The 16,690-nt window shown below is 35.6% G+C and overlaps 1 protein-coding gene across 1 annotated transcript in view; it reads left to right on the top strand.

Moving 5' to 3' along the window:
* BRIP1 (BRCA1 interacting DNA helicase 1) overlaps positions 1-16,690 on the top strand; it is a gene marked incomplete at both ends in the record, with an annotated part of 186,619 nt that overhangs the window by 136,920 nt on the left and 33,009 nt on the right.

Here is a 16,690-nt window from a genome sequence, read left to right as displayed (position 1 = left end):
GCAAAGCCTTAAGAAGTTTTATTTATCACAGAAGTTGTTGATTTTGTGTAAGGTTAGTTAGACATTTTTCTTGTATCCTCGGGCATTTTATTTTATTTTTTAATTAATTAATTTATTTTTTGCTGCATTGGGTCTTGGTTGCTGCACACAGGCTTTTCTCTAGTTGTGGCGAGCGGGGGCTACTCTTCATTGCGCTGCACGGGCTTCTCATTGCAGTGGCTTCTCTTGTTGCAGAGCACAGGCTCTAAGCGCACAGGCTCTAGAGCACAGGCTTAATAGTTGTGACACACAGGCTTAGTTGCTCTGCGGCATGTGGGATCTTCCCGGACCAGGGCTCAAACCCATGTCCCCTGCACTGGCAGGCGGATTCTCAACCACTGCGCCACCAGGGAAGCCCCAGACATTTTATTTTAATGCTCTAGTGACTCAGAATGAGTGAGAAAGGTTTAGGAGATACGGGTTTATTTTATTTTTAACTTACCCTGTCTTCTGCTTAATAAGAGTGATTTTCAAAGTGTGGTCCTGGGTCGGGAGCATCACTATTATCTGGGAACTTAATAAAAATATATATTTCCAGGCTCCATCCAGACCTACTGAATCAGAAGCTTTGGAGGTAGAGACCAGCAATTTGTGTTTTATCAACCTCTTAGCCACAGACTGACAGGGAGCCCCCGGGGAATTCTAGGGCCCCTGCTCTATTTATCTCCCTTCTCTCCAATGCCATGCCTTGCCCTGCAGATTTTAGTGATTTTCGCTGTTTCAAGTTCTGATGTTTTCCGCTTCAGCTCGGCAGAAACACCATACTCTGCTTGTACTTCAGTGCTCTGTGCTACTGTTGGAAAATTATACCTAGGAGGAGAGCTGAGAGTCATAGAGTTCACCTAATGGATCTTATGAGATTATCTTATCTCTGAGATTATACTTTTAGGCTGCCTGGTGTCTACTCCCTAAAAGCAGTTGCTTTATCTGTTTTGTCCAGTTTTACAGTTACTTACAGTGGGAGGGATATTCCTAAACCAGGTATTCTGCCTTGGTCAGAAACAGGAGTTTTGCTTCATTATCACTAATTATTAGTTAAACATACTTGAAAAATTATTTGTAGTAATAATTTGAAGCCTAAGGTGATGTTATCTTTATCAGGGAGGATTTTCTTTTACTTCCTACAGGAATTTGTAAGTTGCTAGCAACCTGAGACCAAGACTTGAGGTTTTCTGGCCACTGAGCTGACTCTGTTGCGTATAATCCATATCCCTCCGAGGATACAACCTGTTAGGATCTCATACTAAAACAAGAATTCTTTCCCTAGGCAGTTATCTTCTTTATTGATAATATTTTACTAGACACTGTGAATTATATAGTAGTAACAGTAATAATATTTCTCTAGTTAGCTTCTACTCTTCCCTAACCTCTGGATCTTGTCAAAAATTCTGAAACTCCTCAGGAGGTATTTAATCCTTTCAGCCTACAGTACTTTGGTGGCCTCTACTGCCTTTCTCCAGCCACCAGTGCTACCACTGAGAGTGCTGATGACCATTCCCAGGGCTCCTATTCTAAAGTGGATAATGCTGCCTCTACTACTACTGATGAAACAGTAGACATCCACTCAAGAAAACTGTTGTGTTCACCATCAATAGTATTAGTGCTCATTCCACTGAAGCTGAGTTCTGCTGATTGCACTGCTGTCGGCAGTGGTACTGTCTTTTTTTGATGTCTTATCATTTTACCTTGGCCCTATATTACTGTACTAACGCTGCTTTTAAGTGGAGAGAATCTCTTTCCCACACTTTCTACCACGCATTCTTCCCACGTCGTAAATATAAATTTTTCCCCCTAAAACTAGCTCTTTCAACTTTTGCTTGTATTTTCTTTCATTCTTGGACCTATGTATGAGTCCTTGAGAGCTGGAAAAGGAGCTTTATGGCTAATAACTAGGTTGTACTAAATATTACACTCACAAAGTAACAAGCCCTGAAAGAATTCACATCAAACTCATAATAGTGATTATATATGAGAAGAGAAAGGAATGATACTGGGGGTAGTTATCAAAAGGGACTTTAGCTTTTCCTATAATAGCTGTTTTACTAAAAAACAGGCTTAAAGAAAAAATGAGGAGAACACAGGTATTTATTATGTTATTCTTTGAAAAATCCTTAAAATTAAATAAAGTGTTACTTGTGAAGAAAAAAAAATTACATTTACCTTCTGTTTTCTCTACTGTCATTCCCAACAACTGTGATTCCGGGTGTTGTTATTGCACCAATCTTGGATTTCTTAATGCTTTCTTTCCTCAGGATAAGTTCTTCCCAGGCAACATCTCAGTCTGTCGTTTAAAAAAAAAGATACCAGTGACCTGCTCTGACATTCCTCAGTAATGGTCCTACTTGTCATAGTTGTGCTTATTTGAATTCCAATGGCTCTAGTTGTATAAAATAGCAAAATAACAGAAGCGTCAATGAGGTCTGCATAGGGAGGAAAGGAGGGTGATTCTAAAGGAGTTTCCCTAGTGGTTCCTCAAAGGGACAAGTAGGGTGGACCCAAGAGTAGTCTGAGCTGCAGGATCAAGGGACAGACAGATAAAGAGGAAAAGTCATCATTGGAAAGACTTGGAAGTGTATTTCTTGTTGCATATGTCTGGATCACTTCTTCCTGTCTAACAAACAATTCTAAAACTCAATGGCTTAAAATACCAGTCATTTACTATGGGTCAGCATCTATGAGGGTGGGGTGGGCAACAGATGATTTCAGCTGGGCTCAGTCACCCTGCTATGGTTTGACCAACATAGGTTGCACTCAACTGGGTCAGCTCTGCTGATGGATCTCATCCTTTGTGGACCAACAGACCAGCCAAAACATGTTATTGCAATGGCAGAGGTACAAGAGAGCAGGCTTGACTGTGTAAGCACTTTTCACATACCTGCTTATGTCACATCTACTAATATATTGCCCAAAGTATGTCATATGCCCAAGCCCAAAGTCAACAGCAGTGGCGGGGCTGGGGGGAGGGGGTATTTTCCACCACACATGGCAAAGGGCTTAGAATAAGGACTCCAAAAAGGAGTCCTGGCCTTTTTTTTTTTAATAACTAAAGGATATTTATAAAACATTCATTCAAAAGACTGATGTTTATAAGCTTTAAGAGTGTAGATATGCAATTTTTATAATAATTAAGGACTTTTATCTTCTGGAAATGACCAGAATATAATAGTACCTGAAATATCTGAGTATCTGAAATAACCCAGAGCACCATTATGGATTTCTTAAAATTTATAAATGATCAAACAAGTTATTGAAAATAATAGTACACTTCTATAAGATATAAAAGAAATACAAAGTTTGAAATTTTAATAAAGCCCACTTCATTTTTTGTTGTTGTTGCCTGTGTTTTGGGTGTTATATTTAGGAAAACATTGCCAAATCCATGGTCATGCAGATTTGCCCCTAATGTTTTTTGTCAGAGTTTCATAGTTTTTGCTCTTAAATTTAAATATTTGATCCATTTTGAGTAAAGTTTTGTATATGTTGTAGAATGAGTCTAACTTCCTTATATCTAAAATGAGTCTCTTGTAGACATCGTATAGTTGGATCATGTTTTTTTTTTTAATTAATTAATTTATTTTTGGTTGTGTTGGGTCTTTGATGCTGCTCGTGGGCTTTCTCTAGTTGAATCGAGCAGGGGCTACTCTTCATTGCGGTGCGCGGGCATCTCATTGTGATGGCTTCTCTTGCTGTGGAGCATGGGCTCTAGGTGTGTGGGCTTCAGTAGTTGTGGCGCACAGGCTCAGTAGTTGTGACTCGTGGGCTCTAGAGCACTGGCTCAGTAGGTGTGGCACAAGGGCTTAGTTGCTCCACGGCATGTGGGATCTTCCCAGACCAGAGCTCGAACCCATGTCCCCTGCATTGGCAGGCGGATTCGTAACTACCGCACCACCAGGGAAGTCCTGGATCATGTTTTTTAATTCATTCTGCCAATATCTGCCTTTCTGTTGGAGAGTTTAATCCATTTACATTTAAAGTAATTACTGATAAGGAAGGGCTTGTTTTACCATTTAACTATTTGTTTTCTGCATGTCTTATGTGCTTTTTGTTCCTCAGTTCATTCATTATTGCCTTTTTTGTGTTTAGCTGTTTTCTGCTATGTACTATGTTGATTCCCTTCTTTCCTTTTGTGTATATTTTTCAGTTATTTTCTTAGTGTTACCTTGGGGTTAATCTCTGTCTCTCCCTTTTTATATTGTTAATTGTCATAGATTACATCTTTATACATTGTGTGCCATTAACATAATTTACAATTATCGTTTTATGCATTTGCCTTTTAAATCACATGAAAAAAACAGTTACAAACCAAAAGTATGATAATATTGGCTTTTATATTTACCTACATAGTTATTTTTACCAGTGTTTTTTATTACTTCCTAAAGCACATACTTACACTGCCTTCATTATATTATATTTTAGTGTTTATAAATATGTTTTATAATCTGTTAGATTACCTCAAGGATTAGGACAATTTCTTAAATATCTTTGTCTCTACAATTAAATATTGCCTTGGAATATAGTGAGTGTTCAATAAGTTGATTTAATTAATGATTAAATATGTTTATTATTTAATATATTTATATTTAAAGTCTTAAATATGTATACTTATATATTTAAATATAAGTATTAAATATGTACTAAATATTAAAGTAAAATTAATTAAAATAAAACTAAAAGTTCAATATATTTAATATAAGTTATCAAAATAGTATTTGGTTTTGTTGTTTGTTTTACTTGACATTGTTATTAAAAAACAACAACCCTCCATTCCTGGACTCTTTAATTAAGGCATCATAATGATAGCAATCATTATTTGATGATAATGACTAGGACAGTAGTAAACATTAATATGACTGATAATAAGGCAGTACAGTATGTTGTTATAATCATAAATCATTCAAGGAGTTATGAAGGGAATACTCAATTCCAATAGCATTTTATACCCTAATACATAGTAGAATATAATAATGGAGAGAGTATATTAATTATACTGGCTGTCACTCTTTATATTAGTGTTCTATTGTTGTGTTACAAATTACCACAAACATAGGGGCTTAAAACAGCACACATTTCTTATGTCACAGTTTCCATGGGTCAGGAGCCTGGATGTGGCTTAGCTGGGTCCTTTGCTCACGTTTCCGCAAAACTGCAGTCAGTGTTGTTGGCTGAGCTGCTTTCTCATCTGGCTCTTGGGGTCTTCTTCCGAGTTCATTTAGGATGTTGGCAGAGTTCAGTTCCTTATAGTTGTAGGACTGATCTACTAAACCTGTTATATCTCCTGCAGGCTACTCAGAGTTCCTTGTTATGTGGCCTTCTCACAGGCCCTCTCACAGCATGGCAGGTTGTTTATTCAAGGCCAACAAGATACTGTATAGCTCCAGTCTCCTAAGATGGAGCCATACAACAACATAATAACAGGAGTAACTTCCTCACACCTTTGCCTTATAACATGATCTAATCAAGGGAGTGACTACCCCATCACCCTTGCCATATTCTGTTGGCTAGAAACAAGTGACAGGCTCTGCTCACAGTCAAGGTGAGAGGATTATTTATACAAGACATGACTCTCTGGGAGTCACCTCAGGGTGTGTCTGCCATATTCTGGTTTTCTATAAAATGAACTGATGAACTAAATGATTTCCATAAATGGTTCTTCCAAACCTAAAAGAATACTTCAAATTACTGGACCATAAATTAGGACTTTACAGTTTTCTTTTACATTAGTACTCAGTCTATCATGCAGAATAAGTGGAAATTATTTATAAACGAGAACCTGAAATATTCTATCTTATGAAAACAGAACAATCTATTTCTGTCTTGTTTTATCTGTTGTTTTATTTGAATTCATATTTTAAAGAGTTAAGGTCAGTGTCCGAGTTAGAAAAGTGATTTGAGTGGGACAAAGAGGGCAATGACCTTAATTTTATGATACTAAAATTTTTTCTTAAATTTGAGACAGATTATGGAGGTAAAAATTAAAATACAGTTTAAAATACTAACTTAAGACTCTTGTAGTCTCAACTGCAGAGTTAGGCTTTTAGAGAAGCAGGAAAATGTATGTTAGAGCCAAAAATATGACTTCTTTGGCTGTGACCAGGATTTCCTCTTCCCACCTTGGGGACTAGAAAGTAGAGGTAGGAAAATTTCGTTTTGGAGCCAAGTGTGACTTGTTTAGTTCAAGTCATAATTTATTGCACATACCTCAGGGACCTGAAAATAAAGAAACCCACTGTGAAATGTTGATAATGGGCCACTCTGAAGGACAGGCATTAAGCTAACTTTCCTGGTGAGGATTTTTTTCACTTCCACCTTTCCCAGATGCTTCTGTTCATTCTATAAGGACATACTTAATCGTGTAATAGCTAAAAAGAAAACTTTCTGTGCACTAAAGCAAAGTATTTGAGGGGCAGGAGAGTGAACCAAGGCCTTTATATGATTAGATGTTGGTGGAAAAATATAACTAGAAGAAATTCTTTTAATGCAATTAAGTCACAGTATAACAACACTGCCCTTTTAGTGGATATCTAAAACAAATCCTTTGGCCAATTAGTATGATATAAAAACTTATAACAGCCTTCAACTTTATAATTCAGGCATCCACATCTCAAGTTGGTGGCATGGGCATACTCTGTGAGACGTTGTAAGCTACGATATTTAGAGTTTAAGATTCCATTTTATTTGTATTCCTTAGCACAATTTAGTAGTATATAAAAATATTCTCCCTTCATGAGTATTATGCCTTTTCCTCTGAAGAAAAATGCATAAAACCATGGCATGTGCCTAAAAATTTTTATGCTTTAAAAATGTTCCAGTTGGTATCTTAGATTTCTATAACAGGTTTAGTAAAATTTGATGGTAATATTCTATATCAGAAGAGCTCTTACAATTATTAAAATAACTAAGATATAAATTTTATGTTTGTGTATTATTTTGCTTTAGTAATATAGTATGTTGAGTCACCAAAATAGATTTCATTTGGAAACTATTTAAAATTCTGATAGTGATCTGACTAGTTATCTCAGTATTGGCATATGATAATCATTATGATTTCTTTTTTTCATTTGGGAAACTTCTTTTAGCTCTGCAGATACTGGACTATTTAAGTATATTATTATTTAATCAATTTTGAAAAATTACATTAATGATTGAAAGATACTGGCATCTATTTTAATTTCGTTAAGTTAGTTATTGACTTTATAACAAACACACATAAATTTATAAGCTACCATGCATTCTTGGCGTTTTATAAACCTCAGAAAAGGGCTGTTATCCCTTGCTTGCCCCAGAGGATAACAGCATTAATAAAATTGAGTGCACATTAAACCAGTGCTTTCAAGTGTCAAAATATTATTAGATGATGGCAGTATTAGAATTCTTGAATCTGACATTTCTTTTTAAGTAGACTGATGTTGTTCCTTCATTATTCTTGTTGCTTTGGCAGCAATATGAATATTCCTGAGTAGATGAATGAAGGCGGGAATGCAAGGGATTATAGTATATCAAGACAAACTTGATTTCTGAAACAAAAACCTTTCCTAATAATTTTGAGTAGATCCATATTTTCCTTTTGAATCACTTTTATCATTGTGTTAATGATCTTGAGTGTTTTAGCATTCATTATTCATTCAGTAACAAACTTTCACTAAGAGCCTGATTTGTACTAAATACAGTTAAGTGCAGAAATAAACAAGATGCTACTTCTAATGATGTCTATAATTTAGTAAAGTACTTGAACGTGTAACAGGATGTTTTGGTTGGATAGGGTCTGGGTGTTCCAATGCTTAGGGAAAGTGAAGTTGAGCAACACCTTTCACCTCCCATCCAGATATCCATTTACTTTCAGTGATTTGCCTAATAAGGTGGAAATTCAAATCTCAGAGAAATGAGATTTGAATCTTGTCTACGTTGAGATTCAAACATACAAACATTTGGGCTTCCCTGGTGGCGCAGTGGTTGAGAGTCTGCCTGCCAATGCAGGGGACACGGGTTCGTGCCCCGGTCCGGGAAGATCCCACAAGCCGTGGAGCCGCTGGGCCCGTGATCCATGGCCGCTGAGCCTGTGCGTCCGGAGCCTGCGCTCTGCAACGGGAAAACATACAAACATTTGATCAAGTGGAATGGCCTCATCAAAGGCCAGATTATAAAACTATTCAAGTTATTAAAACTATTCAGAATAGTGAAACAACCACTTTTTGAATATCTGGCTAGAGTACCAAGTACTTTATAGACTGGTGACATGGTGATACATTCACAGATTATAGCCCCTTGTCTCATGGAGCTTACACTCTTGTGAGGAATGTTGAAATTAAAGTAATAAAGAAGCAATTAATTGCAGCTGTGATGAAGACTGTAAGAAAAAAGTCACAGGAACTATGAGAATGTATAACAGGATCCTGACCTAGTCTTTAGGGATAAACAAAGACTTCCTGAGGAAGTGATATTTCAGCTGACACAGGAAAGAAGGCTAGGAGTTCTGTAGGTGAGCAGAATGGATAAGAGTATTCTCAGCAGATAGAACAGCATATGCTAAGGCCCTAAGGTGTGAAAGACGATAGCTATTCCCAGGAATTGAAAGAAGCTGAGGAAGAGAGTGAGCTGGGGAGAATGGCATGTGAATAGAGGCTGGGAGACTTATTAAGGAGCCAAATCATTTAGGGCCCTGTGTGCCATTTTAAGGATTTGAGACTTTATTCTAAGCTATGGGAAACCAGATCCAGTAATAGAGCCTGAGATCAGAATGTAGTGGGGTTCCGGTTATAGTGTAGCATCTGGTATAGACACCCACCTGGATCTAGCCCTGATAATAATAATAATAATATGTGGTTACCCAAGGGAAATGGCTGTGTATATAAGCTTAAAGGGCTGTAATACTAAACTGTAACATTTAGGAGTCCAGCAACTTGCTGTTGGAATTGTTAGAAACATTTAGGCCAAATCACAGATATGGAAGAAAAACCTCGTCACCTCTGAATGTCTGGAATAAGTTTATCCTCATTATTTAAACCTTTTTTTCCTCCTCAGAAAAACGTTTTTTTCCAGTTGTTTTTTTTTTTAAGATTGTTTGGCCAGAAGTATTATTAAAGCAGGTTCTAAGTAGATCTTGAAATTCAAAAATTAAAATCTAGTTTAAATCTAAGTATTCCATCTACACTGACAATTTATAATTTTCCTTGGACAGAGAAAAATAAGATAACCAAACTCTCTGTTCCCATCCCTCCTGCAAAACAAACAAACAAATATAAAGTTACAAAATGAATGGATGAATTACTGAGGTATTTTTAAATTAAAAAAATTTTTTCCCGGGCTTCCCTGGTGGCGCAGTGGTTGAGAGTCCGCCTGCCGATGCAGGGGACACGGGTTCATGCCCCGGTCCGGGAGGATCCCACATGCGCGGAGCGGCTGGGCCCGTGAGCCATGGCCACTGAGCCTGCGCGTCCGGAGCCTGTGCTCCGCGGCGGGAGAGGCCACAACAGTGAGAGGCCCAAATACTGCAAAAAAAAAAAAAAAAAAAAAAAAAGATTTCCCATATTTCTTAAAGGAATCTTTTGGGCTTGGGGGAGGAAACATTTAAAATCACAAAATTTTCATCAATTCTGATTGATAGCCTTTTCTTTCCAATACTCATATCATTGTATTTCCTTAGGAAAAAAGCCACATCTGAATATAGCTACAAGTTAAACCTTTGGATCATTAATAAAGCAAATAAAATTTTGTTTGTTTTTTGAAAAATTCTGAAGTTATTTTCCTGTGTTTATCTCTTTTTTTTTGGTGAGAACAAGAAATTTTTAACCTTTATATTTTACTTTTGCTCTCATAGTAGGTTGAAGGTTTTAAAAGTGAGTTTATCACCCTGGGGACTTGTAAGGTTGATTGACACTTAACTTATTCTGTTGGCACAGAGCATAATCAGTAGCACTGCCTCAAGGGAAACAGTGGAATTGTTTCTTAACCTCTCTGAACATAATTTTAATTTTTTTTCTTCAGAACAGAATTTTAGTTGTAGTAGATTTTAATCAATTTACTTAGATCCTCTTAAAGCCTACAGGGTGCAGATATATAGATGGGCTTCAGGTGAGTGTGTCACTTGTTTTTTTCCAATTATAAAGCCTTAAGGTCATAGATAATATAAACTGTAGTAGACATCAGTGTTTACAGCATCAGTCTTTACTGTTTTTCACTGAGATTAAGGTTTGATACCTTGGGAATGAGTTCAATTTATGCTTTCTACCTTTGGGACAGATAATCCCGGTGTGCCAAGGAATATAGTAAGCTACATAATAAGTCATAGTGTAATTTCCTATCACATCAAAATGACCAGATTTGTTCTTTAAAATTACTTAATAGCAGGGTTTCTCTAGCTTGGCAGTAGTTACATTTTGGGCAGGATAATTTTTTGTTGTGAGTGATGTCCTGTGCATTGTAGGATGTTTACCTGCATCTCTGGACTTACCTGTAGATGCCAGTAGCAAGTGTTTCTCCCTCACCAGTTGTGACAACCAAAAGTGTCTTCAGATAGTGCCAATATCTTCTGGTAGGCAAAATCACTCTCAGTTGAACACCATTGTTTTATATAGTGAAACATACAAGTATATGTCATGAATTAAAATGAACAATCTACATTTATTTTTTAGTTATTTTTTATCAAGTTGAAAAAAATCCAATAAAATTTTTACTAAGAGCCTGATTTATACTAAAAACATTAGATGGTTTCTTACATTAACCATCTCTTGGCTTCTACCCCTTTCCCAGCCCCTGCTTCTGAGAAGCAGTGACTTTCACTTCTTTTATCTATTTCATCTGGTATTTACATCCATATAATCAATTTTAGACATTACCTATTTACTTCCTACGTGAGATAGGATTTTAGCTCACTTACTCCGCCTTTCCCTTCTTACATCCTCCCAATATCGTTAAATCACAATTTTTTATTAAATCCATAGTCAGTATTCACATTATCATGACTATGAAAACATTGTTCACTGTAGTCAAATGATTTCCTTCCTTCCTTTAACTTTTTTATTTTTTCTTTTAAAAATATCTTTAGGGACTTCTCCGGTGCCACAGTGGTTAAGACTCTGCGCTCCCAATGCAGGGGGCCCGGGTTCAATCCCTGGTCAGGGAACTAGATCCCGCAAGCATGCCACAACTAAGAGTTCACATTGCCACAACTAAGGAGCCAGTGAGCCACAACTAAGGAGCCCACCTGCCCCAACTAAGACCCAGCACAACCAAATAAATAAATAAATATTTTAAATATATATATATATACCTTTAAAGAAATCTTTAATAAATCTGCAACCTCTCAATACAGTTTTCCTATGAGACCTGTCAGATAATAGGCCAGTTCTTTTTCTCCCCCTGAAGACATCCCTTTTGGAGCCTTCTGATCTCCTGCTTCAATGAAGACTTAAGTTGCTCTTTAAGCTCACTTAACTGCCAATATCCTGAGATTTCCCTTTGCTGTCATCCTAGGAATTTGATTTGCTTGTCTTCTGTGTTGGGTCCCAAGTTTCCTGGATCTCAGACCTTGTTCCTGTTTCTTGTTTCTTATTTCATCTTTGTGGTACATATCCTCCAGCAGTTTCCCTATGCATCGGTTTCCTCAGCCTTTCTGGACTCCTGCTGGCCTAACTGGCTTATTTCCCATCAGTAGCTCTGTGGGTACTTCGGTTTGAACTTTCGCCTCTCTGCTTAGTCATTTAGTCTGCTTTTCACAGTCATATATTTGGGTTTAAGGTTACAGATGTCTTAGTTTAATTGAAGATAGAGACTTTCTCTTTCTTATTTATCTTTTAATTTGGGGTCGGTTTTTAAGAGGCAAGGAAAGAAGAAAAATTTTTTTGCCTTCCTGAAACCAGAAGTCTTCACTACTTTTTAAGATAAAGTATGAGACTTTGACGTGCTATGATCCCACATGCTTTATTCCCACACTCACACATTCACTTTTCAGAAGCTCTGAATCAAACATTCCTAACAATAATATTACAAAGGTAGAAAGTAACAAATGTTTTTTAAAAATCAAACACTTATATTTGAAAGATGTTTGGATATAATAATATAAAAATCTAGATGGCAAAAGTATCAAAAGTCATTTTTTGGGCTGTGGAGGTAATAAACAGAGTTTTAAGTATGTTTAAGTATGTTTTCAGTGTTTTCCAGTACTCACGTAATCTTTATGTGCACATTTTCTCTTGCTCATGTTCATTTTTAAAGGTATTTAATCATCTGAACTCTGAGTCTGAGCCTCCTCTCTCTGGGATTAGCTTCTACTTTCTATGCCTGCTATTGCCACTAAACTTTTGTGGAGTCCTCCCAGGGCCTCAGTGCTTAGTCTTACATCTTCTCGTATCCACAAGCCTCTTCCATGAGAGACCTCCTTATCTTCCAGGGTTGTATAGGAGCAGGTGCAGATCTCTATCACTTGCTGAATGCAGCAGTACTCATTCCCCTTAACAAAACCTCTAAATATTGGCGCATTCCTTCACGAGCCTAGGGTTCCATATACAGTCTTACATTGCTTTCTTATGTAAGACAATATTTCATTTTGTTAGTTATTATTGCTAGAAGGGTTTTATTCATAGTATTTGGCTCTTGTATGAGACTTTAACAAGGGAAGCTCTAGATTGTAAGATATATGTAAGGACTAATATTTAGACTAATAGAGGACAATCAGGTACTCACTCTGTAGATTACGCCACTAACATATTTTATACAGTTCTCTTCAAATACAGCTCATAGGTTGCAAAGTGGTCAAAAAATATTTTGAAGGATATTAAAGAGTGCTAATGTTAGTTATAATTTCTCAGAAAATTTAAGATCAATTGCAGAAGTCATTTAGAAAAAGGTATGTTTCAAAACTAAATAGTGTTCTCTATGAGTCTTGCCAATGTACATATTTTCATTGATATATGATGAAAAAGTAGCCACCTCCATAAGCTGAAGAAGCTTTTAAGTCACCTAAAATAATGTGTCCTTATGTTGAGTAGTGTAGGTTAAGCGCCTTCAGAGAGAGTTGATCTAAGTGTCAGAACTCTAAGGTAGATGGCCTACATTGTCTGTCAGTCCTATGACTTTTTTCATTTACATGCAACAATATATTACAACAGCATGCCACCCAAACCTATATTGGTTTTTAGAAATACAGGATAAGTAATGACTCTCCAGCCTGCTTACCTCTAATATATGATGCTTTACAGTTTTGTGTCCATTGTCATTTCTTTCTTGAACCAGCTCTATGAGGTAGTGTGGGCAGGAATTATTTTCTTCCATTTACAGAGGAGGAAACTGAGCAAGGAAGCTAAATGGGGTACTGTGACTTACCCAAGGTCAAACAACTAATAAATGTCAAAGCTTTGACTCTAAGCCGTGTGCTTTTTCCATTATATCTCCTTTCCTCAAAAAAAAAAAAAAAATATATATATATATATATATATACACATATATATAGTATTTTCTAGAGATGATAATTTAAGCATTTTCAGGTTTATCTGGATAATATTTTATTATGGATAGCCTAACTAAATTGCAACAAAGCCTATTTTTCTTTAAAAAAATTTTAAACTTAGTCCTTTACAGAATAAGCATATATTGTTGTTTCTTACATGTCTTAAAGTATTAGCTGTCTTTTTTTTTCTTTTAATAGAAAAATATTAATTTCTGCTTTTTTCCTGGGCTCTTATCTTGACAAATTATTTTCATAATTTAAGAAAAACACTAAGATCTAATGCTCCATACTGACAGATGTTTTTGCATTATTATTATCTAAAGCCTTTATTCAGAATTGCTTGAATGTTACTGTGTTACCAATAAACTATTCTGGGCTAGTAGCTAAATTATTATAACCACTTGAGGTTGAATATGTTGAGAGCAAGAGATGCTTGATTTGAGGGGAATATATTTTGTTCTTTTTTTTATATTTGAAATTTTTAGGCTGTTTATTTCAACACTGACAATTTATGACACAAAGTATAACAGGTTTCTCTGCAAGAAGTGTCTTATTCAAAGCAACCTTCAAGCATATGTGAGATAAGATATTATTGTTACTATGTCTGTTACTATGTCTTGATTCTTATTTCTTGGTAGATTACTGTGGTCACCTCCTAGTGTAGTGTAACAAGGAGAGTAAGTAACAATTGAAAACCATTTCGAGTGTGTGTGTGTGTGTTTGTGTGTGTGTATTTAAGTCTAAAAGGGAGCCTGGCTTCTTACCTCTTGGCAGAAACCCATTTTTCCCCATTTAAAACAATATATATACTGTATTTGGTTAACTTGGTGTTTCAGAAATTTTGAAAATATGCCAGATGAAATAAAACCAGCTATATTCCTTTTATCTAGCTAACTTACTTCATATACAAGCTCTTATGCTGAGTTTAGAACTCTAACCATTGGAATTTATATTGTGATACCCTCATAAAAGTGTTTACACTGTGATGATATGGAGCAATAAATGTCTAATGCACAGTCTCTGTCTTCCAGATTTGGTTTGCTATAAATGTTTACATTTTAGATTCTGTACCTTGGCTAAATATAAAACTGTTCTTCTTGAGTGTTTGCTAGACAAATGTGTTTATTTTTCTGAGGCAAAGTTTTCTTAATATTTTTAATTAATAAGTTTAGCTGATCATTTATTCTTAGTCTTATTACCAGGCTTGAACTTTTGTCATAAAGCTTACATACAAGAAAATAAAAGTATATTCTGCCTATATTGATTCCTTTTAGGAAAGCATTTATTACTGAAATCATAATACATATGTATACGAATTGGGACAAATTCCACCGTCTTTCATATGAGGCAGTAGTAAAGAGATGCATTTATAGTTCCAGCTCATATTTATCACACCATTTATTTCTTCAGAAGCTACTTATAAAACTTGTAAAAGGCTACTCTTGTATAGAACTATTTAAAGCCAGCACTGTTGGGTTTGACTAAGTGGAAAAAAATAATATTCAAAATTGTGATTTAAATTTTTTGTTGACATATACAGTATGATCCTTTTGGTTATTTTATATATACTACTGCTATCAGTAGTATACTACTTATACTGTCTCCAATAAAACTGAGTCATTGGAGGACTTAAGGAACTTACTATTTGATCTCAAGCATTTTGTAATGTTAAAATCAGGATCCAAACCCGTATAACTTCTGCTTGAATGCTATATGGGTATTTTAACATAATTCCCTAAGTCCCACTTCAGTCTTGATTATCTATCTTTGCTATTCAGGATCTCACCTCTACTTATATCAGGTTAGCCTGTGATGCAGAGATATTTTCAGCTGTCTAGAAACTACCATATTAAGGGTGTTTTTCATTTTGTATGAATGTTGAACTCCAGTTATGAAAAAAAATTTTGTGAATCAGTGTAGCATCTGAACCAATGGGTTACAAACACAAGCTGCTACAGGAGTTAAATAGATTATTTAAATGAGTGAGCTAGTTGAGAGTTGGCATGGGCCTTCAGTTTGCAACCTCTGATAAAATAGTTTGCCTTCTCTCTGCTGTTCACCTACTCTTCCAAAATTACACATACACTAATTTATTGGGGATGGGGAGCAAGTGGTTTAAACTCCTTCCAGAGTGTACAATTAAATATAGCTTTCTATTTGGGGAAAGCCTTGTAAAATGTATTTGAAGAGTAATATTAACTGGTTTAAAAGATCATCTCTCCAAACCACACTTGAGCTCACTTTATGGTGTTTACTTTCTGTCAAAACTTAGAAAAAACATTCACAGTTAACTTCCATAACATAAAATGTCTGTCTCATTAGGCATTAAAGAAGCATTGGTCAACAGGTATAATGCTATTAGACTGTATAGCTAATGTGAATGTGGACATGACCTCCCAAATAGATCAAAGACTAATCTCTTTGACAGTTACAAGATGGCAGAGCTTGCCATGGGCCTTTTGCTGCTGCACATTGGAACTATTTGTTTGGAAAGCATGCCTGAGGGATGAGAGTCTGTTTATAAGGATGAGCAGGTAAAAGTAAAATGTTGTCTTTTGACATTTCAACTAATCCCTTCTAGCCTTTGGTTTACTTAACATTTAGGCTATTTGCTGGCAGGAGAAACTGGCTTTTTCACATATGCTTTATGTCATTTTAAATTGGGCATTGATTTTCGTACCTGATAGTTCCTAAGTGTACAATGAAATAGATTCTGATGTCATTAAAAAGAGGTGTACTGTCTTTCTACCTTTTCCAAACCCTTAGTTTTGCTTTCCCTAATTAAATGTGCTCACCCAAAGACAATTTTTAAATTTATTTTTTAAAATCTGCTTCTTTATATAATAAAAAATATTTCAAAGTTAGCCTTTATATATATTTACTTTCAAAAGTTTTTTTTTTCTTTACTTTTTACCTAAAATAATTTCCCTAGGTAAAATATTGGCAGTAATTTAAAGGCCATTTGGATTGTAAAAATTATTTGAAAATTTGCAAGAAGTTGAAATAATGTAGTCATACATAAAAGTTAATTCATTTTAATGAAAAATAAAAGACCAAGGAGAGAATTTTGTTTATTTAATCTAATATTTGCTATATTACCTCTAAATATTTCATTTATAACTAATATTTCCTAAAGCAACTGTTGTCATAGGCAGAGTGATCATTATAAAGTATTTGTTTCAACATGGTATAGTAAATTTTGAAAATCCT

This window comes from Hyperoodon ampullatus, assembly GCF_949752795.1.
Source record: "Hyperoodon ampullatus genome assembly, chromosome: 19".
NCBI classification, from domain to species: Eukaryota; Metazoa; Chordata; class Mammalia; order Artiodactyla; family Ziphiidae; genus Hyperoodon; species Hyperoodon ampullatus.
The sequence above is the reverse complement of the archived record's forward strand: the minus strand, read 5'-3'. Positions and strand labels throughout refer to the sequence as shown.